At 46.7% G+C, this 23,456-nt stretch overlaps 1 protein-coding gene across 5 annotated transcripts in view; it reads left to right on the top strand.

The window, feature by feature from the left end:
- The first annotated feature begins 6,029 nt into the window (after positions 1–6,029).
- The window catches only part of SIPA1L3 (signal induced proliferation associated 1 like 3), a 214,824-nt gene continuing 197,397 nt past the window's right edge, over positions 6,030–23,456 (top strand). For 3 of the 5 annotated variants that reach the window (XR_012509042.1, XM_074369754.1, XM_074369751.1), the window contains exon 1: positions 6,479–6,918. The gene's annotated coding sequence lies outside the window, so the exon portion shown is untranslated. Of the gene's footprint in view, positions 6,456–6,478; positions 6,919–19,861; positions 20,015–23,456 lie in introns of those variants that run through there. The other 2 variants (XM_074369753.1, XM_074369752.1) reach the window with 2 other exon arrangements.

The raw sequence follows: 23,456 nt of genomic DNA, 5'->3' as shown, positions 1-23,456 counted from the left end.
CACCTTGATTATCCCCTGGTCCTCCTCAGGACCGTTGTTTAAAAACCTGTGGGAATCCAAAAGAGGCCAGCTTAGCACTGCTACTGTTTGAGGAGCTGGAAATCAGAAGCCAAGATCCAAGAACTCCTGCTTATTGGACACTCTTTGAATGTCAGGAACTATGCATAAGGCATACCTTCTAATTTAGTCCTCTCTATAGCCCAGGGAGGTAGGTATTACCCCATTTTATCAGTGAGAAAACTGAGGCTTGGAGAGGGTAAATAAAGGAGTTGGGGTTTGAACCTTAGCGTTGGCTGTCAAATCTAGTAGGATATTTTGGGTGAGGGAAGCAGAGAAACCCTAGAGAGGAATGGAAGGGAATACTGTCATAAGCAAATTGTGGTTCTTTGATGGTTGTGGTGTGTCAAGAGAGCTTTTTGCAAGGACCAGTGGTTCCCAAATATGGTTCCTGGACCTCCTGCACCAGGATTCCTGGGAAAGAGGTGTGCCTTTTTTTTTTTTTTTAATTGAAGTATAGTCAGTTTACAATGTTGTGTCAGTTTCTGGTGTACAGCATAATATTTCAGCCATACGTATACATACATATATTCGTTTCCATATTCTTTTTCATTATAGGTTACTGCAAGATACTGAACATAGTTCCCTGTGCTATACAGTAGAAACTTGTTCATCTATTTTATATATAGTAGTTAATATTTGCAGATCTCGAACTTCCAGTTTATCCCTTCCCACCCCCTTTCCCCCGGTAACCATGTCTGTGAGTCGGTTGAGGTACGTCTTAAAATGCAGAACCTTACGTACTGCCCTAGATCTACTGAAGCAGAGCCATGGAGGTGGGACCCTGAGACCTTCACAAGCTCCCTAGGTGATTCTGTGGACATTCAAGTCTGACTACTGAAATAGGAAATTGAGATAAAGGGCGCCCAGGACTAAGAGTCAGCCCCAAGTTGCACAGTTGGAGAAAGGATCCAGCCATCTGGCCTTGCAGGCTTTCCCAGGCTTGCAGAATAAAGTAGCTCTCTTTAATGTGATACATTTGCTGTTTATCATCCTTTCCCATTCCATTCTCTTTGGCCTTCAAGATGACAAACCTCTACTTTTCCTGGTAGGATGGTGAATGAATCCTACTTTTAACATGTACCCTCTGCCAGGGACTCTGTCATTACTGATCCCATGATAGGCTTGTTTTCCTTATTTGTAAAATGCAAATACCAGCCTTGCCTACTTCACAGGATTGTTGCAGATAAAATAATTTCTGTGAATACCTTTTTAAGTATACTCCGAAGCAACAAACAATTATGATTACTGTTTTTAGGCTGGTTTGGTTCTCCCAGAAGTATTTATTTCCCCTAATCCACACGTCATATTTTCCAGTTGCTCTGGAAACAGGACAGCTAAATTTATAGTCTGGCCAGCAGAGGGCAATGGAAGCCATCCTTGTGAAGCCCTTCAGGAAAACTAATGAACTTTCAGTTTAAAGAAGTGTCCCCAAAGTGCAGTCCTCAGGAAGCAGCATCAGCATCACCTGGGTATTTGTTAGAAATGTGAATTATCAAGCCCCATCCTAGCTACTGAATTGGAGACTTTGAGGGTAGGGCCTGGAAATCTGAGGTGTTTTTTATTTTTGTATATAACTATATATATATTTGTGTGTGTGTGTGTGTGTGTGTGTACACATTTACTTTAAAAACTCAGGTAGCATATAAATGCTCACAATAAAAAACTACTAGTAACTCTACCTCACCCATTTCATCATTTCCAGTGACAATCATTTTTAACTCTTAGCCAAGTTTTCTGGTTACTGTTTCCATTTTTTAAGTAAAATGTTAACTACTATTTCTTGATTTTTCAAAATTATACTTGTCTTTTAAATTCCTCTTACTTGGAACATTCTGTAAGTTAGTTGTGTTTTTTTTTATTACATTTCAACTCTACATATACATTATATTACATGTAAATACATATATACAGTATATGGCACATTTTTTTTTAGTTTACATATATGTACTAATTATTGTTTCTAAGAACAGATTAGATCTTTGGCTTTTTAAACTTACATAGTTATCAAAGGAATAAAGCCAACTACAAAATAAGAATCAACAGAATGTGGTAATCCAATCATAAAGGACCTGAAAATCTGAGTTTTAACAAGCTCTCCAGTTGGTCTTATTCACCTGGTCTGAGAACCACTGGTTTGGAGAGCTACTGGAGTTCCAGGTCATTTGGCCTGGGCCTCCTAAGGCAGGGTCAGCAGAACTCACCCTCTGGTATGGCTAAGCCTAGGCTCTGTGCTGCCACAGAGACTTGATGGCTGGATTTGGGGGAAGAAGCAGGCAAAACTTACTATCATCATCTCATGTGTAGAGCGGATTAGAGCCCACAACAAAAGCTTTCACATCAGTCACTTCCTTAGTTCTTAAAAGAATTTGGAAAGGCAGACAGTATCATCTCCATTGTACATATGAGGAGTGTGAATTCAGAGAGGAAAAGAGATGTGTTCAAAGATACACACAGGAGATTCAAAACTAAAATCCAACCCACAGTTCAGGATTCTTCTATCATTTCAGAGGAGGAAGAGGTTCTCCCAGCTGATGCTAAGGTTGCTCTCTGCCCCACAGACCCACTACTGGGAACTAGGGACTGACTTTCAGACATCAGTGTCCCCTGTGTCTCTTTCCACTCTCCCCAAGACTGCATGCTGCCCTCCTGCCGTATCTTTTCCCATTCTATCCCCCTGTAACCCTGCACTTGCTGCTCTTTTGGACCACCTTTCAGGAGCCACTGTGATCTGCTGAAATAGATCACTGGATGGCCCTGTGGGCCAGGGCCCCACAGCTCAGATTTACCCCACCAGCTCCTTCTTGAGGCCCCAGATCTGCTGAGAGAGTAGTCATTTGTAGTCAACAAATTTGTAGTCACTGCCATCAGTTTTCATTCTTCCCCTTGTCTCCTCTGGATCCAGCTTCTCTCTCGCACGCGCTTTTCTTAATGGAAGTACTGGGGATTGAACCCAGGACCTCATGCATGCTAAGCACGCACTCTACCACTGAGGTCCAACTTCTCTTGACCAGCCTATAAAAACCAAGTTTTTGGGACCCTTTGGGGGCATATTCCTTGAGGGTAAGTGAGAAAGAAGGCCTTCAAACCCTAAATCTCTGTTTATTTTTTGCCACTCTCTTATCCCATACACCAGTTTGCTCAGGTTACCTTAGAGGAAACCTCTCCTAAAATCCCCCACATTTTTTTTTCACAACTGTAGTTAGATTTTAATAGTTCTGTCGGTAATTGATAAAAGAGCCAGATTTTAAAAATCTGTAAAGATAAATTAGAACAGCATCATTGATCAACATGATCTAACTGATAATCATAAAATAGTATACCCCCAAAAGGCAGAAATACATTAATTTGAGGTGCACATGGAATATTCACCAAGATAGACCATATCAGGGCCATAAAACAAGTCTGAATACATTTTGAAGACTGAAATTTAAAATGTATATTTCCAGCCACAATGGAATTAAGTTAGAAATTAATAGTGATAATATTGATAGAAAATTCTCAAACACTTGAAAATCAAGCAACAAACTTAAAGTAACCCATGGGTCACAAAAATCATAAAGGAAATTAGTCATACAAAATATTTTAGCACAAAATATCAAAATTTGTGGAAAATTCCCCACATTTGATTCCCCAATTCCATTATCTATCCTTAAAACAAGTCTGGAGTGAGCTCCAGATGCCTTAATCCCAGTGCTTTTAACTTTAATCTCTTGATAACCCAAAGATGATCTAATGGGAGAATTCAAGTCCTGCAGCCAACTTAGGGAAGTCAGTATTTGGGGGCTGAGATATGGTATGTCCTGCTGACTATAGAGATAAACCAGGTCTGTCATTGGGCATTGACCCTGGCACTACATACTTTTTCTTAGCTGCAGTCCATTCCAAGGCACTATGTTGGTGGTGGTGGGATGGAAGGCCAGCATTCTATGAGCCTTGCCTTTGTAACAAAGAGAATTGGCTCTAGGGGGCACTGCACTCCATGATACCATTGGGCCCCTGGGCTCCTTTTGGGTCACTCATCGACTTCATATACTATATTGTAGGCGTGTAAGGGTATAAAATTCTTGCCCCATAGAGCTTGCAGTTTAGCAGAGAAGGAAGACATCAAAGAATAGTCATAACAGTCATTATAATGGGAAATTCTGGGTGATGGGTTATATTCTTTTAACTTGCCTGCAACTTAATTTTCCTAAAGTTAAAATAAATTAAATTATGCTACTGATTCAGTCTGAAGAAGGAAAAGTACTGTGAGTACATACAACAAGGAGACCTGACCTGACCACCCAAAAGAAGGGTGATGTGTGCTCCACAATTTGAGGTAAAGCCCTGTATGGATCCCACAGCCTTGCAGATAGCTCTCACATTTGGGGACAGTGATGCAGAAGGCCCAGCTGGCATCAGAAAGGCCTAATTAGTTGACTGTAAAATCAGAGGAACTGTAAAACCAGAAGGCAATCTTGACTTACTGACTTACTCTGTTTTTTTTTTTTTTTGAATGACATTACTGATAAGGAGCCCAAGTCTGTCCCCAGGGCCTGGGAATGCTACTCTGGCCTTACAGGTGAATTCACAGCTAGGGCTGGGACTGGAATGCACTTTCTTTACAGAAATAAATCATTTTCCAGGCTGACAAACGTACATTACTAGGGTGGGCTAGTTTTTAATTCGGTGTTTCATTTAATTTTTACACAATGATTCTATGACTTAGCTATCATCCTCCATTAATTAAACAACTTTATAAAGTGGACATGGTAAAAATATTCAAAACAAACTAAGGAGCATATACTGAAAAGAAAGACACCTGTTCTGTTTCCTCATCAGAAAGGTAACCCTGGTTGTGTCTTTCTACAGGTGTTCTGTACATACACAAGCATATAGGTAAAATATATTTTTCTTATACAAATGGCAGTATGCTATATACATTGTTTACACATTTTTCTACATAATTTAGGGATTAGCTGACATTAAAACATATGGCTCTGTCTCATTTTTCAACAGTTGTCAGCTGCATGGTATTCCATGCTGTGGCTGAACTATCATTTATTTATCCAAACTTCTATTAATGGACATTGGGCAGTTTCTAACCCTTTGCTACAACTCACACTGCAAATGAATAATTAATTAATTAAATGAATGTTGATGCCTCAGAGTTTTATTAAATTTTAAAGTTGAAACAATGTAAATATTTTTTCATCAAGCATAACTTATTTTAGATATACTGGGTTAAATTATTAAAATTAATTTCATCTGTTTTTAAAATTTTTTAATGTAAAGCTTCAAATTGCATATTTGGCTTGCATTATATTTCTACTAGGTAGTACTGCTTTAGGCTGTCACTGCCCGGTGGTGGTCTGGACTTAGCTCTTTGAGAGTAGGAACCCAGTCTGTCTTGATTTCTCCTTTGTCCCCATGGTCACCCAACCTGGCAAGAAACGGGTGCTTAATACATTTTTGTTGAATGGATGAGTAAAGAATGACTTCTGTCCTCTCTCAGGAAGAAGAAATATATGCTTCCCAACTCAGTCTTACTGGGCATTCTCTTGAGAGGATGAGGTGGAAAAGGTATTGCCTAGGTTTTCTTGACCAGAGAACCTTGCAGTTCTAGCCAGTTCTCTTGGTAATCCCTATTGGAGTAGGAGTGGCAACATCCATTTTTTGAAAAAAGGGTCGGCTCCTTGATTATGTCAGCAGCTGGACTAAATTTGAACAAAATTTCTCAGGCTCAGGTACTCAACTAACACTGGGTACCCTCAGTATGTGCGATCAACAAATGAATGGTTGATAACTGGGTCTCCAAGGCAACCCCCTCGGTGACTTCCGTCGAAGGCAGAGCTCTGGAGCCGCCTAGTTCGGGGAAAGGCGACCAGACCTGAATCCCAACACGTTCGGGCCTCCCGGCCCTCGCGTAGGAGGGAAGGAGGGCGTGTCCGCCTCGTAAAGGCTGGGGCCGCGCCTGTTACCTGCAACGACTGGACTCCCGACAAGGGACGGGTATGGTGTGTGTGGCGGCACTCAGAAGCTCCTATGTGAAGGACCAGATCTAGCACAGGAGAGCCTGAGGAGCGACCTTGGGGATGCTGCGGGAGGACTCGGCCAACTTAACGGTTACCTCCCCAACCCCGCGCCCGGCAGACTGACCGAGACGAGGAGAGTGAGCGCGCGTGCGCACTGGCGCGCGCCCGGCTGGAAAAAGCTCAGCGCGAGACCCGGCGCGCGCGCGTTCGAAAGGAAAAAAAAGTGCCCCTCGCGGGAGCCCGCGGCAATTTAGGCCGGAGTTGGCCGGCGAGCGCGCGTGCGCGAGCGCGCATAGACGTCCTCCTCCACAGCTCCCCTCTGTTGGGGGTCTAGCGCACTGCTCCGCTGTTCCCGCCTCTCCCGAGGCTCGCACCCTCGGGGTAAGTACCTCGCGCCTGGCGGAGAGGGAGGAAGAGGGTCCACGGAAGGAAGGGAGGGGGCGGACAGGGCTTGGAAAAAGGGAAAAACCGCCCTCGCAAAGCGAGGAGAGCGGCCAACGGGTTGGAGTCTGCAGAAGACACGCCTCCATCCCTCACACCCCTCGGGGCTGCGGAAGTACTCTGGAGACTCGGGAGGCACGGAGGGACAGGTGGACTACCATTCCCAGAAGGCGGTGTGGCGCCGCGCCTACAGCTCCCGGCAGCACTCGCGCGCCAGGCCTCTTTCAGTCCTCTGCCACCTGGTGCGAAACTACAGTTCCCAGGAGGCCTCGCGCAAAGCGGCTTGGAAGTGGGCAGCCTGGAAGTCACTCGGGCCACCGGAGCTGGCGGCGTCTCCAGCTAGCGGCGCGGGTCTGGACGCCGCGGTCGTGGGGCCCGCCGGGCGGGCAGCCCAGACGCCCAGGTATGTGGCTCTGGGTACTGGGGTGGCCTCGCGCAAAGGTGGCGGGGAATCGGTGTCCACTCGGACCCTGAGGGTCAGCGCGGCGGGCGACTGGGCGGACGGCCGGGTGTGGGCACCGATTGTTGGGGGCGGCGGCGGCGGTGGGACTCTCGCCCTCCGGACCTGGCCGGACTCGTGCCCGCATGGCTCAACTTTCCAGACGAGCTACCTGGCGCTGTTGCGGAGGAGCGTGGTTTGGTAGTCGGGTAGCCAGGAGTTCGTGTCCTGGCTCAGCCGCTCCGGAGCTGCGATCTAGGGAAACCGCGCCGAACCTCAGTTTCTCCTTTCGGTCAAACCGGGGAAGAAGAGTATCTGTCTTTTGTCGGGAATTCTGTTGAGATGCTGAGATCTGGTGAATAAAGCATTTGGCACATAGAAGGCACTTATTACGTGTTTGCGTTATTGTCAGTTCCTGAGAAATGGGGTGAAGGTATTATCGACCTCATGTGGTAAGTTGAGGGTGAGCCGAGGGCACAATTAGCACTCAATGCAGAGTGGCTGCTGTTAACTAAAATTGTTTTGTTAGGAGCTTTGGTTTGGGAGGTAGAGACAGGTTCAAATTTTGGCTCTACCAGCTGTGTGACCTTGGGTAACTGACTTCACTGCCCTGTGCCTTGGTTTCCCTGTATATGAAATGTGTGATTTAATAGCAACCACCTCATAGAGTTGTTTTGAGGTTGCAATGAGACTATCATTTGTGAAGTGCTTAGAGCAGCAGCTGGAACACAGTCAGCGTTCAATAAATGGTACCAGTTATTCAGCGTTTTCTCAGTTTCTCAGAGACCCCCTGAGGGTGAGGCTCTAGCTATAGTCTTGATCTTCCAGTGGGCCAGACTCAAAACTGGTCCGGTTGATTTCCTCTCCTGCAGCCTCAGGTTCCATCTTTGTAAAATGGGTTAACAGTATCAGCCCCACAGGGTTATAAGAATTTGCTGAGATTGTATTCCTAGTCCAGAGTCATCTCTCACTAAGTAGCAGCTCTTATATATTTTAATTATTGTTCTGTGTTCTCCATCTGGCCCAGAGACTGCCTAACTGTGGTGGGCTGTGACATGACAGCCCAGAGTTCCCCCACATGTTCAGTCCTAGCCTCAGTGTCCCATCTGCGAAATGGTAGTCATAGGACATTTGTGCCAGGGTTGTTTTGATGATTCCAGGAGATAATTCATGTTTAATTTTTAGCACGGGGCTGGATGCATAATAAGCACTTAATAAACATGCCTTGTTTTTCTTGATAGGCCTTTGCTGCTTATGTTTGTATTTACAGGGCAGAACAGGGACAAGGTTAGTGTCCCCCTACCTCTAATTTTTATTCACCGAAGGTTAAGTTGTGGAACATACTGCAGTATAAGGGCCTGAGAAAAGATGGCACTGACTTGCTATCAGCAGCCCTCTGCTCGTCTCTCATGCGCTACCCTCATCAGCCAATACATTCACTCTAGTGCTTTATAGTTTTTAGGTTTTTTTGGTGGGGGGAGGCAGTAATTAGGTTTATTTATTTTTTAATGGAGGTACTGGGGATTGAACTCAGGACTTTGTGCGTGCTAAGCATGCGCTCTATCACTGAACTATACCCTCCATTCAAATCCTTGATTTTTTTAATTTTAATTTTAATTTTTTGATGGAGGTACTGGGGGTTGAACCTAGGACCTCGTGCATGCTAGGCACGTGCTCTACCACTGAGCTGTCTGCCCCTGCACCGCACGCTTCTCGTGCTTTATGTACTGTACCAATGCTGTCAGCTCTTGACTCTGTCCCAAAGCCATATTAGCCCCCTGAGCTCCAGCTCCAGATGTGGAGCCTGTGCTCCTTGATGTCCTCTGGTGACTGTCCCTTGGGCACCATGAACTCAAAATGTTCAGCCTGACTCCTCCTCCCAGACCTGGTAGTCATCACCTTGGCAAATGGGCCAGGCCAGAAACTTGGGAGCTGCTCTTCTCCCCCAGCCTTCCCAGGTCCAGTTGATTGACAACAAAGATGGAGCTGTCATTTCATAGCAACACCGTTTCATTCGCCCAGCTTGGTCTCCTGTCTCGTGGGCCCTGGAAGTCCCCCTTGGCCACTGAACTTTTCCAACAAGGTTTGAATTGCTTCTTTCAAGTCTCCAAGAATTAATGTATGTGAAACATTAGTAAGGGACAAATAAGACAATATGGACTTGGCCAGATTGCACTGACCACAAGTATGGAATAAAGGCCTGGCTTTCAGGAGACCCATTTCTACAGTTTCAGCCTGATGAGGCTCCCTAAGTCGCTAATTTTTTCTCTGAAAAGCTACATGGTGTCCACGGGTTAGAATATCCTCTGTAGGCAGGGCCATCCTGAGCATTTTGGGAGGTGCCACACTCCTGGGAGGAGGCTGGGCAGGGAATTCATTAGCTCTCCATTTAGGGTGAGTCTGTTGTCAGAGTCAGACCTATCATTGTAATTTCATTTGATAATGGGAACCCATGGTTTCAAATTTGTAATGGCCACTAAATTTACCGAAGGATTTTTTTTTTTTTAATCTGAGGAAATATGACTTAAAAAAAATCTTGGTCTTAGTTGTTAGTGACAACAGCACATGGCTTTTTTTTTTTTTTTTTTAGCAGTCTGTATGGAATGGTCAGAGTTAAACGTGAGCCTGTTTTTCAGACATTGCAGTTGTTAGGCGGTAAATCAAAAATGGAATTTAGCATGTGCAGTGATTGGCGCCTTTTTTTCCCTGTAAAATGTATTTTGCTGATGTATTTCAAACTTCGGTTTAAAAAAATGACACAGGTTATAGTGACAGCTTAACCTTGTTATGTGTTTAACTTGCAAACTCTAAATTAAATGTAGGTATGTTTTAGTAAAAGAATTGAACAGTCATTTCCTTTAAAGTGTTTCCTTTTAGCTGTTAGAATGAGAGGCTATTGGATCAGTTTGTGCGTTGTGCTTTCTTTAAGACTGACACTCCTTCTGTTTCTTAGGACTGCTCTGGTCATGGCCTTAATTTGTGTATATGGGAATGGGTTGAATTTACCTTTTAAAAAGTTATGCAAAGGAATTAAAAGAAAACAAGTTTCTTCTGTATAGCACAGGGAACTATATTCAATATCTTGTAATAACTTATAATGAAAAAGAACATGAAAATGAATATATGTATGTATATGCATGACTGGGACACTGCTGTACACCAGAAATTGATCCATTGTAACTGCCTGTACTTCAATTTAAAAAAATCCTTATTCCACCTAAAAAAAGAAGTTATGCAGAGAAATACATGCTCATTGTAACACGTCAGACAATATGGAGATATGTAAGGAAAATAATGGGTGCCACCTTTCACTCCAAAATCCCGTCCCCCAAGAAGACAGCTGTTTATTCAGACAGTGAGTATTTACTGAGTATCTAGTGGCAGGTTTTGGAGATGTCTGAGAAAACAAAATAGATATGTTCTCTGCCCTTGGATTTTAGGGGAGATGCTCTCACCTTTTTCTGTGCTTATATGGATGCATATATGCATACATCGACTGCTTTCTTCCTTCTTCCTCACCACTCCCCAAAAAGGGAGGAGTAGGGATCAAACCACACATATTTGTAACTTGAATTTTTCAATTAATGCTACAGCATATCCCTTCAAGTCAATATGTACAGATCTGACTCAGTCTTTTTAACAGCTAGACCCACATGCTGCAGTGTGGAGAGACCATGCTTTATTCCACCATTTCCCTGTTGCTGGACATTGCAGTTTGTTTCTGGGATTTCTTTTACATTCGTGACGCACAGCCAGTAAGCATTCTGGTACGTAGGCAGTCTAGCATAGGGGCCAAAAGCATGAACTCTGGCTAGTGAATGAGCCAGACAAGATCCTTGTTCTCGTAGGGTTTACATTCTAGCTGAGGGGATATGCAATAAACAAGGTACTTTCAGATGGTTTTCAGCATCTTGGAGGAAATAACAGGGTGAGGGGATGGGGAGTGGCCGATGGGGCAGCCTGGCGGTGGGGAATGGGTGGTTACTTTGTCTTGGATGGTCGGGGAAGGCCTCCCAGGCCTCGCTGAAGGGGAGTCACATGAGCTGAGACCTGAATGAGCAAGAGGCACCAGCTGTGCCAAAAGTAGGGAAGAACATTCCAGGAAGAGGGAACAGCAAGTACAAAGGCCCAGATGTAGGAATGAGTGTGATACAAAAACAGTATTATTGTGGCTGGAGAAGGGTGAATTCCCATTTTTCAAGTTCACGCTATTCTAATTTTTGCAAAATAATAATAATGGTAACTGACATTTTCTAGTACTTGACTCTGTACTAGGTGCTCTTCTAAGCATTTCACACTTTTGCTCAATTAATCCTCACAAGAGTCCAGTGAAGTAGAGACATTTATGGAACTCACTTCACAGATGAGGACGCTGACTCCAGACTCCAGGCTCTTCGCCCATATGCCAAACTCCTTCTCTTCCCAGGCCCTCTTTACTAGGCGGAGGCCAGTTTAAGAAGTGGATGCAGCATTTCCTTTCCATGTTGTTTGACATGCAAAGCATTGCAGGCTATATTTAGTACCTCCTTCATGTGGCTGCAGGAGTGGTCTGGGGATGTGGCATCATGTCTGCTGAGAATAAGACACGATGGGGTCACTTTCTGTTGGGATATTTAGTTAATTGTTTCAAAACATGACCACGGGGCTGCCACACCAGACACGAGTTAGCCACAAATGAGACGTGGTGTGGAAGGAGCATGAACAAGATAAATGTCCCATTTGGGTGAGCTTTGCAAGAGGACTTGGGACTTGGCCAGCTGGGGAAAGAGTGTTTCTAAGCACCAGGCCAGCACTGAGGACTGTTAAAGTATTAAAATGCAGTCCAGCAATTAAAGTGGTGATGCATGGCCCTGCAGGGGCCCCAGGACCCTGTTCCAGCCACCATGACTGTGCCCATTTTGATTTGGTGTAGCCTGAGCCTTAAGGGTTGCTCAATATTTTGAAAGAAGAGCAGGCCTGGTTAGATGTGAGGGTGGTAGTGGGTGCTTTTCAGACCAGGAACAGTATAGAGAGCATCTTTCACCCAGCCATCTAGGAAATATTTTTTTCTACCCAGCCTAGGTGGCAGGCACCATGCTAGACACTAACTGTATGAAGTCAAATAAGGAAGAAGACTATGCTTTTCAAGGGTCTGCACCAGTAGTGTCCATTAAAAATATAATGCGAGCCACTAATGTGGGCCATATATGTAATTTAAGATTTTATAGGGGTCACATTTTAAAGAGTAAAAAGAAACAGAGAAAATTGATTTTAATAATATATTTTGTTTGGTCCAAAATATTACCATTTCAACATGTACTCAGTGTAAAAATTATTGAGATTTTTACATTCTTTTTTTTCACATTAAGTCCTCAAAATACTGTGTGTGTTTTATACCTTCAGCATGTCTCCATTTGCACTGGCCACATTTCAGGTGCTCAGTAGCCACATGGATTGGACAGTGTGGGCCTAGGGTTTGAGACTCACGTGTAGAGCAAGGTCCACAGTGATAGATCAAAGATGCCGCCCCTGCTGTATCTTAGTGAGTAAGGGTGGATGAGGGATGGAAAGCGTGGTTATCATAGGCAGGGGTAGCTAAACTCACAGCTCTCATACATCACAGGCACCTTCTGGGCCTGGCACTGTGCTTAGTGCTTGGCGTGTGTGACCTGTGTTCCGAGGTGGCAGGGACTCTGATCATCCTCGCTCTGCAGATAAAGGAGCTGAGGTCTGGCAATGAGAGGCCACTTGCTTATGGTTAGGAAGTGATGGAGGCAGAATATGAACTCAGGCCCAGAGCCCATACTCTTAAATCTCTGTTACATGTGCTGTGTTCATGTTTGAGGGGGAATGGGGTTCAAGCTTTGAGCAGTAAAAACCACAGGAGGGATTCATCACACAAAATGGAGTTCCAGAGTTTGTTAGCTTCGCTCCTCAAGTTATGTTGTGCTGAGTACTGGGGTGCTGGCTTAGACCTCAGTGACCCGCTGATCCCCTCCAGTTTGAACTCCACTTTGGTGGAAACAGGTCTTTACCTTCCAGGAAAGAGAAGGGTCTTCGGGACCTGAGAAAGGTGGGCAGAGTGAGTGAAGGAAACAAGAAAAGGGCCCATACTATTGAAAGCCCATTCTAAGCAGCTTCTTTGGGTGTGAAGCCTCTTTCTCTTTCATCTCCTAGCTCTGTCCCACTTGGCTGGGCCTTCTGTGGGAGCCATGTGGCATCTTCCTTTGACCTTAGCAACAGCAGAGTTTACCCAGTGTGTGACACTTGCCCTTGCTCTGATCCAGAGGCATTACTGGGTGGGCGGAATAGCAGAGAGGGGACTCTTTCATGGGAGTCATTGTTCTAGACCTTTAGTTGCTCTCTTGGTTCAGGGTTCCCCATCTCAGGTGGAGGGAGTGTCTGGGCTTCCTCCCCAAACAAGGCAGGTGCTGGAGATTCTGAGTCTGTTCATGTTCCCAGGTGGTGCCCTAGTGCCAGCCCCTGTTTCCAGGTGGTGATTGGTGAGGGGTTTAACCTCTTCATCACTCTTATCTCCTGCTGCTGGACAGTGCCTGGCATGTAAAAGATGCTCAATATGCATCTGTTGGCCAAATTCATGATAGTAGCTAACGCTCATTGAGCTCTTACTGTGTACAAAGCACCACTCTGAGTACTCTTCATGTGATATCTCTTTTAATCCTCGTATCTACTCCATAGCATAGGTACTGTTTTTATTCCCATTTTTCATGTAAAGAAACTCAGGTCCCGAGAATTGCAAATCACAAAATTGGTGAGTGTCAAAGTCAGGATTCAAACCCAAGCCAAGCCCAGGCTCTTAAATGCTCATTCCGTAGTCTCTCTGGATGACAGATGGCACAGTGGGGTGGGCTTGCAGGGCCATACTAACTAGTTACAGCCTCTCCGCTCCACATATAGGTCTCCTGTTTCAGGGTAGCCCTGCATCAGGTCCCAGGTCCCTGTGGGCCTGAAGACTTGACCATTGCTCTGGGTGTGGGGTTTTTCTGTGATTCTGGAACCTGCACTTCCCCTTTATTTAAAATAAAAACGAACTGGATATTTGACATTATTAAGGAATTCTTGTTTTTAGATGTTTTAGGTGTGATAAGTTTTTAGGTGTGATAATGATACTGTGGTTCTGTTCAAGAAAAAGTCCTTATTTTTAAGACTTATATTCTGAAATACCTGGGAACTGTTAAAGATGTCTGGGATTTGCTTTAAAATAACACGGCTGCCAGGGAGTGGAGGGGGCCAAGTGTCTGGGTTGAGTAAAGAGCTGAGGTAACATTGGCCACCAGGTGGTTCTGTGGAAGCTGGCTGGTGGGGGGTTATTATACTCTTTTCACCTCTGTGTGTTTGAAACGTCTCACCATGAAAAGTTAGAAGCAAGTACAACCAATTTCACTGAGCGTTTGTGTTTCAAGCTTGTGTGTGTGGAGGAATTCCCTGCCTCTGCATACTCCACTTATAAAAAGTCAGTTTTTTTTTTTTTTCTTTTCATTATACGAGTCAATACTTGGCTCAAGGCTTTGGAAACCCCTTTGGTAAAACAGCATCCAGCCACAGTGAAGACACCGGCGAGGCTCCAGCAGCCACGTGCTTCCCCCCGCTGCTCTGAGTACTGAACACAATGGCACTGGTTCCCTTAGTCAGTTTGCAGAGGCCCCTCTTCCCTGAGATCTGATTCCCTCCAGCATCTGATGGTGGGGCCCCTCCCACATTTTTTCCCAAGACATGTTCGAGCAGGAGGCCTCAGATCCTCCCCCCATCCTCCCCTCGGGAGAGACGTACACAGATCCTTCCTCTCATGTGTCTTTGTTAGGGCCCCACATGGAACCAGAATCCAGCATTTGATTTGCCTCCAGCACTGCAGTGGGAGGCAGGGAACCTGCCCCCTTTCAGTTCTGACTTTTGACAGAGCTGCAAGATGCAGCTTGTGACAGTGCCTCGGACCTGATGATATTTTTCATCACACCAACAGTCAGAACTCCTTTACAACACCCTCTCCCCGCCCCCGTCCTTCACATCAGATTGTCTTTGTTCTTTTGGGGTCCCTAACTTAACAGCGAGTCAGCGCGTGGTAGAAATCCTTGTGTGGAAGTGGTAAGAAAAGAGGGCACCCTCATTTGAGGGTTTCTGTGTTTGCCTTTAGGTGGGTAGAGATGGTTGAGGTGCACAGGTGCTCTGGTCTGTTGCTGCTTGAGCCTGGCGCCATTGGTCCATCTGATGATTAGATCTTCCCCACCGCCCCGTTTCTTGACCCACTGCTGTTGGTTTGTGGGGAAGGAGGCAGGGTAATCCTGTGGCCTCTGCAGCTTCCTCAAGCATCTCCCCTAAGCACCTCTTCCATTCTGCCCTTTCTCTTCCTTCACAGGCTCTGAGGTGAGTCCAGCGCAGAGGGAACACTAGGAGTACTGTCACCAGTTTGGGCAGCTTGATTTCTCTCTGTTTCCCAGGGTAGGCCTGCAGGTGTTAGATCTGAGGGAGGCAGACTCCAAACACTGACAATGGATCTGATTTTTAAACTTACTCATTTGACAGGTATTCACCCACCTGAGCACTCTTCTAGGTAGTAGGGGTATAGTGGTGAGCCAGACAGACAAGGCTTCTTCCCTTCTGGGGCTCTTGTTCAAGTGGGTGATTCAGACAGTAAACAGAGAGATAAGAGATAGACTGTGTTAGATGGTAATAAGTACTAAACGGGAGAAATTAAGAAAGGGGATGTGAGATATTAGGGTGGAGGGTGTTGAAATTTTAGACAGGGTGGCCAGGGATGAGTACAGGCCTAACAGCGGTGAGGCAGTACGAGCAGTGGGAGTTTCTGGGCAGAGGGAGCAGCCAGTGCAAAGGTCCTGAGACAGCAGTTGGAGCAGAGTGGAGGAGGAGCTAGGGGAGGGCATGAGGGCAGAGAAGTGTTGGGTTTGCAGATCTCTTGATCTAGTGCAGCTTTGTCTTTTCTCTGACTGAGATGGGACGATGTTGCAGGGTTGATTGAATTACTAAATTCCCTTACATTTTGGGTGATGACCACACATGCATGGAAACAAAGGAACAAAAATAATGCACCCAGTTCTCTTCCCCAGAGGCTACCACCATGCCAGGTGCTTGTTGGGGGCCAGTTACTTGACTCTGCATTATTTGAGTGAGTTTCTTGGCTTATATTAGGTTGAACCGTATGAAATTGCCTTTTTCTGGGTCAAGAATGGTTGAATATTGGCAATTTTATGAGGTGTAGCTTAATAGCACCTTTCCAGAGCCGAAGGAATTTGACTAATCCTTTCTTGCCCCAGGGGTTGGTGGTCAGAGGTCGGACCCCCTTTCTGCGCCCACATTTCTCTTTCACTGACTGGCCCAACAACATTGACTGGTCAGTGACACCAGTGAGTGTAAAACGCCTGCCCCACCCAGAGCCCAGTACCCAGTCTTGCTGTCAAGCCTGACAAGAAGCTGCCTCTTCCTGCCGGGGCCTCACCTGGCAGTGGTGTTAGTCATTTTTTGGCTCTCTGTATCTTGGTGCCACCAGTTTTGAAATCACAGATAGCTCCCAGAGGGAAGGGCACCCCTGCACTCTTGCCAGATGTTTGGCATGACTCACCTGGCGGAGGCGCTTTCTGGGGCTAGGCACAGCCTGTGGGCACTCTGCATCAGTAACTGGCCAGAGTAGCTGGCAGAGTGCCCAGCCTGGAGAGTTCATGGTGGTAGCTGCTGGAGGAGGTCTGAGAAGCGATGGTCTGGACTTGGGAAAAAGGCTTTTGGCCCCTCCTGTGTGTCACAGTCCTGTGCCGACCAGAGCGTCATACATACAGAACCCCAGGGCACTGGGCTGGGTCTCGGGGGTAAGAGGAGTTACGGGTCCAGCTTTAGGGGAGCTCAGTCAGAAAGCTGAGTCCGTTGGTACACCTATGGCTACAAACCACAGCAAACAGGTAATAAAGACAATGTCTGCTATATGCTAGGCACTGTGCTAGGCGCTTCCCACAAAGTGACTCACTTAAGCCTCCCAACAACCTTGTAAGATAAGTACACCCATCATTCCCCTTTTGCAGATGAGGCAACTGAATTTAAATAACTTGTCGAACAGCTAGAAAATGGTGGTGACATGATTTGGATCTGGGGAACCTGACTCCAGAGGCCACACTCTGAACTCTTAATTGTCTTATGCTACTGCAGTGGTTCTCAAACCTGAGCAGGCCCAGAGTCCCCTGCGGGTCTTATTAAAACACATTGCTGGGCCCCATCCAACATTTAATTCAGTAGGTCTGACTGGAGAATTTGCATTTCTGACAAGTCCGCAGGTGATATTGGTGCTCCTGGGCCCGGGAGCTTATTTTGAGATCCACTGATCCACTGGATTAGGAAACTCTACTGAAATTGGCCTGGAATCAGGTGATTTGTGATCTCATATAACAAAGAAGCCCATAGAGAGGCAGCACCAGGGTTGAATAATTAAGCAGTTCCACCATGTCTATAAGGAGCCCAGCCCTCTCCACCATTCTTGGTGTGTCTTCTGTGTCTTCAGGCTCCTCTCGTGGCTACAGGATGACTGTCGCAGCTGTAGTCATCACACCCTGACAAGACTATATCTAGCAGCAGAAAGAGGGCACCTTTTCACTGTGTGTCTCTTAAGAGTGAGGAAACCTTTCCTAGATGCCCCGCCTCTCAGATTCCCCTTGTGTCTCATTGGCTGGCATTGTGACACCTGACCATACCCAGGGCCAATCACAGGTGGGGGCCAATCAGGATTTACTCTCAGGGCTGGGGCTAGAAACATCCTCACCTGAAGCACAGGACTGCTGGGAGGAGTGCGGCTACAGAAATAAAATTGGAAAAGACTGGGGGTGGGGTGGGGGATGGATACTGGGTAGGCAAACAATTGGATCTGCTGCAGAAGGTAGTGCAACAAAGTGGAATCACAGTACCAGTACATTTTTGTGTCATTGTCCTTACCAACTTCATTTTGTAATTACCTGAGTCAGGACTGAGCTTTTTGTTCTCTAATCATTGCCACCTTCAAGAATGTGCGCAGAGTCTCTGTATTGTAGGGGTTCGCGGTCTTTTGATCCGAACATTCAGGGAAACCCTGGCTGGTTGACGGGGCAGCAGTCTGAGGGGCATTGTGGTCTGTGAGCACGCTCGCTTTGCTCATAAAAACCTGGATCTCACTCCTCTCTCTGCTTCTGACCAATTCCTCTTCAAGGGACTCCTTGAAGAGGCTCAGTTTCCCCCTTTGAGGACTGCCTGCTAGGGCGGTGGTGTGGGTGAAGGGAGAGGATGCAAGTCAGGTGTTCACCCCCATAGCTGGCTCCTGGTAAGTGCTCGGTACTGGGGTCCCTGCTGTTAACATGTTAATTGTGACTTATTAATTGAATAATAATAATTTAATAATCTAGCCCTCTCCTCCTAACAGCCTATGAAGGTGACCATTCATTTTGCAGACTGAAATTTCCCACAGGTGCCTGTTACTACTGCTTGTGGACCCAGCATAAAGCCATTGCCCCGCAGGATTGCTGAGGGACTGAGGGAAACAAGGGCTGTGGAGCCAGACCACCTGCCCCAAGTCCTGGCTCTGTGTTGGGCTCCCGGGTGACCTTGGGCAAGCCACTAGCCTTGCAGTGTCTCAGTTTCCATATATGTAAGGTGGTAATGGTACTGTCCTCCGTTGTTGGGAGAATTCAGTGCATTCAAGCACATAAAGCGTTCAGAGCGCTGCAGTGCCTGGCCCACAGTGTGCACTTAATACACACGCGGTTATCTGCCGTTCTTTCAATATTTTGTGCCGGTTTATTCACAGGGGACTGTAAGCTCCCTGAGGGCAGGGTTTTTGTGCTTTTTGTTTACCACTGTGTCCTTGTGCAGGACTCAGAGTAGATATTTATTTTGTGGATGAAAAGAAGGGCAGTGATAGTTGTTCTTTTTTTTTCCCTTCAGCTGTCTGGAATTTAAACTCCATGACTATGATTACCCGATGTTTTGAAGCCATAAGCTGAACCTGATTGAATCTGAGGGTGGCATGTGATAACTGCAGCTGATGGTTATTGAGCATTTTTGTGGGTTAGGGCTAAGTGCTTACTATAAAGATCTCACCAACTCCTCACACGCACCCCCATTTTATGGATGAGGAAACTGAGGCCCAGCTGGGGACGGAGGCTGTCTTTCTCTTTGAGAGGAGATCTAGTGCAGTGGTTAAGAACTGGAAACCCAGAATCGCTCTGCGTGGCTTGGCTCTCCGCCCCACCACTTTCCTGCTGCCTGCGACTTCTCTGTTCCTGAACTTTCTCATATGTAAAATAGGAATGCTAATAGTGCTTATTTAGAGAGTGGCTGTACGGGCCAGAGGAGATAATTCACACGAAGTGCTCAGCACAGTACCTTGTGCAGAGTGAGCACGGGGGTTCTGGTGGTGGTTTTTGTCTCGCAAACCCATTCCGCTGTGCTTTCCAAGCAGGCGGGAGGAGCCCAGCAGCAGCGCTTTAGCCTTAAGCTGCGCTGCCTCCCTGTCTGCATGGGGGGAAAAGAGCCCACCTTTGGGTTGCGTGGTTGCGAATGAAGAGGCCGGGCGCCAGCCCAGAGCAGGGGATGCTTTGGGCACAGATCCAACCCTGGCTCGATCAGCAAACAGGTGTCCCATCCCTGGATCAGAGGTAACCGGCAAGCTGCCTTTGTTACCTTTAAGCTTTCATTTAAGCCCATTCAGGCTCCTCAGACCACGTGTCTGATGAGTAAGGAGTTCTTTTATTTCCCTCCCCGAAAGGGACCGTTGGCAAAACAGCCCTCTCTGGGAACGTGCCTGTTGGTGAAAACCAGCCATCTCTTGGGGAACTCCGGTGGCTGGCGTGTTCTTGTGGCTGTTGAATAAGTCGCTGTTAGAAGCTGGCACGGCAGGTTCCCGTTTCCGCATTCCAGACACCCACAGCGGCTGGGGGAGGCACCGCCCACCTGAGGGCCAGGGCGAGGGCGAGGGCAGCCTGTGGAGCGCAGGCAGGTGGCCTTGGCCTGGAGAAGACCCGGGACCGGAGCTGAGAGCCTGGAGCTCCCCTCACGGTCACCTGCCTGCTCAGTTTGTGCTCCGGACGTCATTCAGGTGAGCAATGTTTAGTTTGGTAGTGACTTGTAGAGCAGAGAAAGTTCATACCAGGTTTCCTCTTTTTGGGAATTAAACTGGTGGCTTTTTTTTGTTTTCTTTTTTTCCTCTGCTCCCATGAAGTGTTTACCTGTCTGCTCCTAACTGTGAAGAAAGGGTGGGCGGAGTGTTGAGGGAGTGAGAAGGAAACGGGGGCTATTTCTCCCTGGAGTAGCCATCAGAGAATGTTGAGCTCCCTGGGAATGCAAACTTGTGTACCAGTGGGGCATCCCAGCCTCTTTCCAAGGAATCATATACATGTAAAGCGCCCACACCCTGTGTGTGGAGTGGTGCCCAGTGTCAGCTCTCCCCCCCGCCTCCCCAGTTCCCTGTCTGACCTTATCTCTGACCTCTCAACTGCTGCTGGCTGTTCTCCAGCTACACTGGCCTCCTGCTCTTCCTCCCTCAGGGCCTTTGCCCCTGCTCTTCCCTCTGCATGGGACACTTCCCTGCTATCCCCAAAGCTCCTACCCGCTTCGGGTCTCTGCTCAAATGTCACCTTCTCAGTGAGGCCTCCCTCCTTATAAAACAGCACCTGCTCCATCACAGTCTGGCCCTTTGCTTTATTTTTCTCCAAAGTGTGGCCACTTGGCATGTTTATTATACCCCCCTCCCTGACTGTGGGCGCCATGGAAGCACAGGTGCTTCTGTCTGTCCTTGTAGAACTGTCCCCGGCGTGTGGTAGGTGTGGGATAAACTATTTTATAAGTGAATTTACGATGTCTGAGGAAGGGTGGCTGTCCCCATTTGGGTGTGGGGGGAGAACGTCAGCATATCTGCAGATCTGTGGCTGCGGTGGAGGCGGCATGCACACACCCTCGCCATGGTCACTCAGTGGTCCTCGGGCCTGCCTGCAGCGTCCAGCCCTCCAGCCTCCTGCCCCTCAGCCCCACCAGTCTGTGCAGCCCCAGCCCTGGCAGTGGCTCATCCAGGCAGCCTGGCGCACGTGGCCTGGAACAGATGGCCTCAGGCCTAGTGAGTTTAGAGGATGTATGCACGTTAACTCAGGTGGGGAAGGCTTTGTGAAAGACGCCACCTGCACACATGCATCCCTGGGTATATGGAAACCTGCCTTTATTGTCAGGCCCTCTTGGGTGTTCCTGCAGTAGTGGGGGTCAGGGAGTGCCTTGGAAATAGGAATTAACCTGCCAGACAGAGTTTATCAGTCTCCCCTGCTTTAACAGGCAATAATTCTTGTTCTGGGACCGAACAGGTTTTAATTAAATCGTGAGCTTCAAGAGTCTGACTGTGTAATAGCTGACACCTCCTAATCTGTTTTCTGGCTTTGGGTGTCAGCAGTTGAGTCTGTAAAAAATCTCCAGGGCAGGGCTTCCCCAGGCTCTGTAAAGCAAGGTCGGTGGCCCTCTCAGATTTCTCCCAACAGCACAAGGCACTGACGGACCGAGGTATGTGTTGCCTTAACACACATCATCACACCTTGGGGCCTGCTGCTATTTCAAGGATGTGCAAGGTGTCAGAGGAGCTGCTCCTCCAACATCCAGCTGTGTCCTTTGAGCTCCAAGTGCGATGATTTTGGAGCTGGGTCAGGGACCCTTTTGGGAGGCCATTGCACATAATGCTCAAGTCCCAGCACTGCCCAAGCTCTCAGCACAGCACTTAGCTTCTCCAGGCCTCAGTTTCCTTGTCTGGAAAAATGGGAGTAATTTACAGCATCTGCATTAAATGAGACGTTAAAGGGAGATCAGGTGACCTAGTCAGCCCTGTGTCTAGTATGTGGAGAGCACTCACTTAATGGGGATGATAATTATTTTTATGAATTGATTTCAAGCCCCCTTAAAATTCTTTCCAGCCCCTCTTCTTGTGGGCTGGACTCTCTTCCCCTCCTCTCTACCCACCCCTACGTCAGCCTCCTCCCACAGTCCTTTACCCCTGGGAACAATCGCATATTGTATGTGTCTTTCCACATGCTTCTCCATTGTTATATCAGCCTATAGGGGGAAATATTTCCCTATAAAGGATATTACCCTCATTTTCCTGCACTTTGCTTTTCTTACATGGCAGTACTGTGTGAAAATGCCTCCAAGTTCTCAGGTAGTGCTTAAATTTGCTCTTTTTAATGGCTACGTAACACATGGAGGTGTGAGTGGACCATAATTTATTTGGCCTGGCTGTCACTGATGTGCATTCCCTTTGTTTCTAGTTGGTTTTTCCCTCCAAATTATTATTTTTATTGATAGCTTTCTTTAATTAGAATGCAGACGTCCAACCTGCTTAGCCACCTTGTTAAGCTCTAAGCCTTTGAGAATGAATAGGAAGTAGCATTAATATAATGATGCCTCTTGCCCAGACAGGAGATGTATTTTCTGAGGGTTCCCACCAGGCCCAGCACAATGTTGAACTGTCTACTTTAAATGCTTTTTAATTATAAAAATGATTAATAGATTCATCACTCTTAATACAGATCAGGTGTGCTTAATGAGTACTTATTGTCAAATAAGAGACAGAAAGTTCGTATTTTTTCATATTAACAATCTTTGTTGGAAATCAGAACATGAGCAAGATCTTACTGGAGTCTGTGATCTTTTTTTAGGTGATACTTTACTTATTTATTTAATGAGGGTACTGGGAATTGAACCCAGGACCTCGTGCATGCTCAGCACATGTTCTGCCACTGAGCTGTTCCCCTACCCTCTAGGTGCTGCTTTAGATAAGGAATATATTTGGCTTCATGAAACTTGGACAGCAGTGTAAACACATGGTGGTTTGTTTCAGTTCTCTGTTGCTATATAACAGGCCACCCCAAAACGTAAAGCCTTAAACTGACAACAGTTTTTTATTTCTCGTGAATCTCTGGTTGACTGAGGCTCATCTGGCTGGCTCTTCTGCTGGTTCTGAGTGGGGTCTCTTACGTGGTTACAGTCAGAGGATGAATGGGGCTGGAACACTCAGGATGGTTTTGCTGACATGGTGCCTTGGAGATGTCTGGACCCCTCTCTCTGTGTAGTCTCAGAACTTCTTCTTCCATGTGGTCTCGCCAGCCAGGAGCTAAACTTGTAACAGACATTCCAGGGCTTCCGAAACCTTCTTAAGGCTTAGGTCCAGAACTGGCCCAGCATCAGCCCAGATTCAGTGTTGGAGGGATGATGGAAGACTTGGGTTCTGGGAGGAGTGGCCCGTGGGGGACCATCTTTGCGGACCACCACAGCCTTCATTTTCTTCCATAAGGAAAAGTGCAGAGGTGATCAGGACAAGATAGTGCTGCTGTTTACCACCTCCAGTGCCCCAGCCTCCTGTTTATCTGCATTGCTGCCCATAGCCCCGTAGTGATAAGAAGGCTGTTCGGTCTCCAGCCCCACATCCTTGTTACAGGTAGGAAGAAGCAAAGCTCTAAGGAAAAGAAATAGCACCTCTGTCAGGAAATCAAAACCTTCCCTGAAATCCT

This window comes from Camelus bactrianus, chromosome 9, assembly GCF_048773025.1.
Source record: "Camelus bactrianus isolate YW-2024 breed Bactrian camel chromosome 9, ASM4877302v1, whole genome shotgun sequence".
Taxonomy (NCBI): Eukaryota; Metazoa; Chordata; class Mammalia; order Artiodactyla; family Camelidae; genus Camelus; species Camelus bactrianus.
Note: the sequence above shows the minus strand (reverse complement) of the source record. Positions and strands in the feature narration are given on the sequence as shown.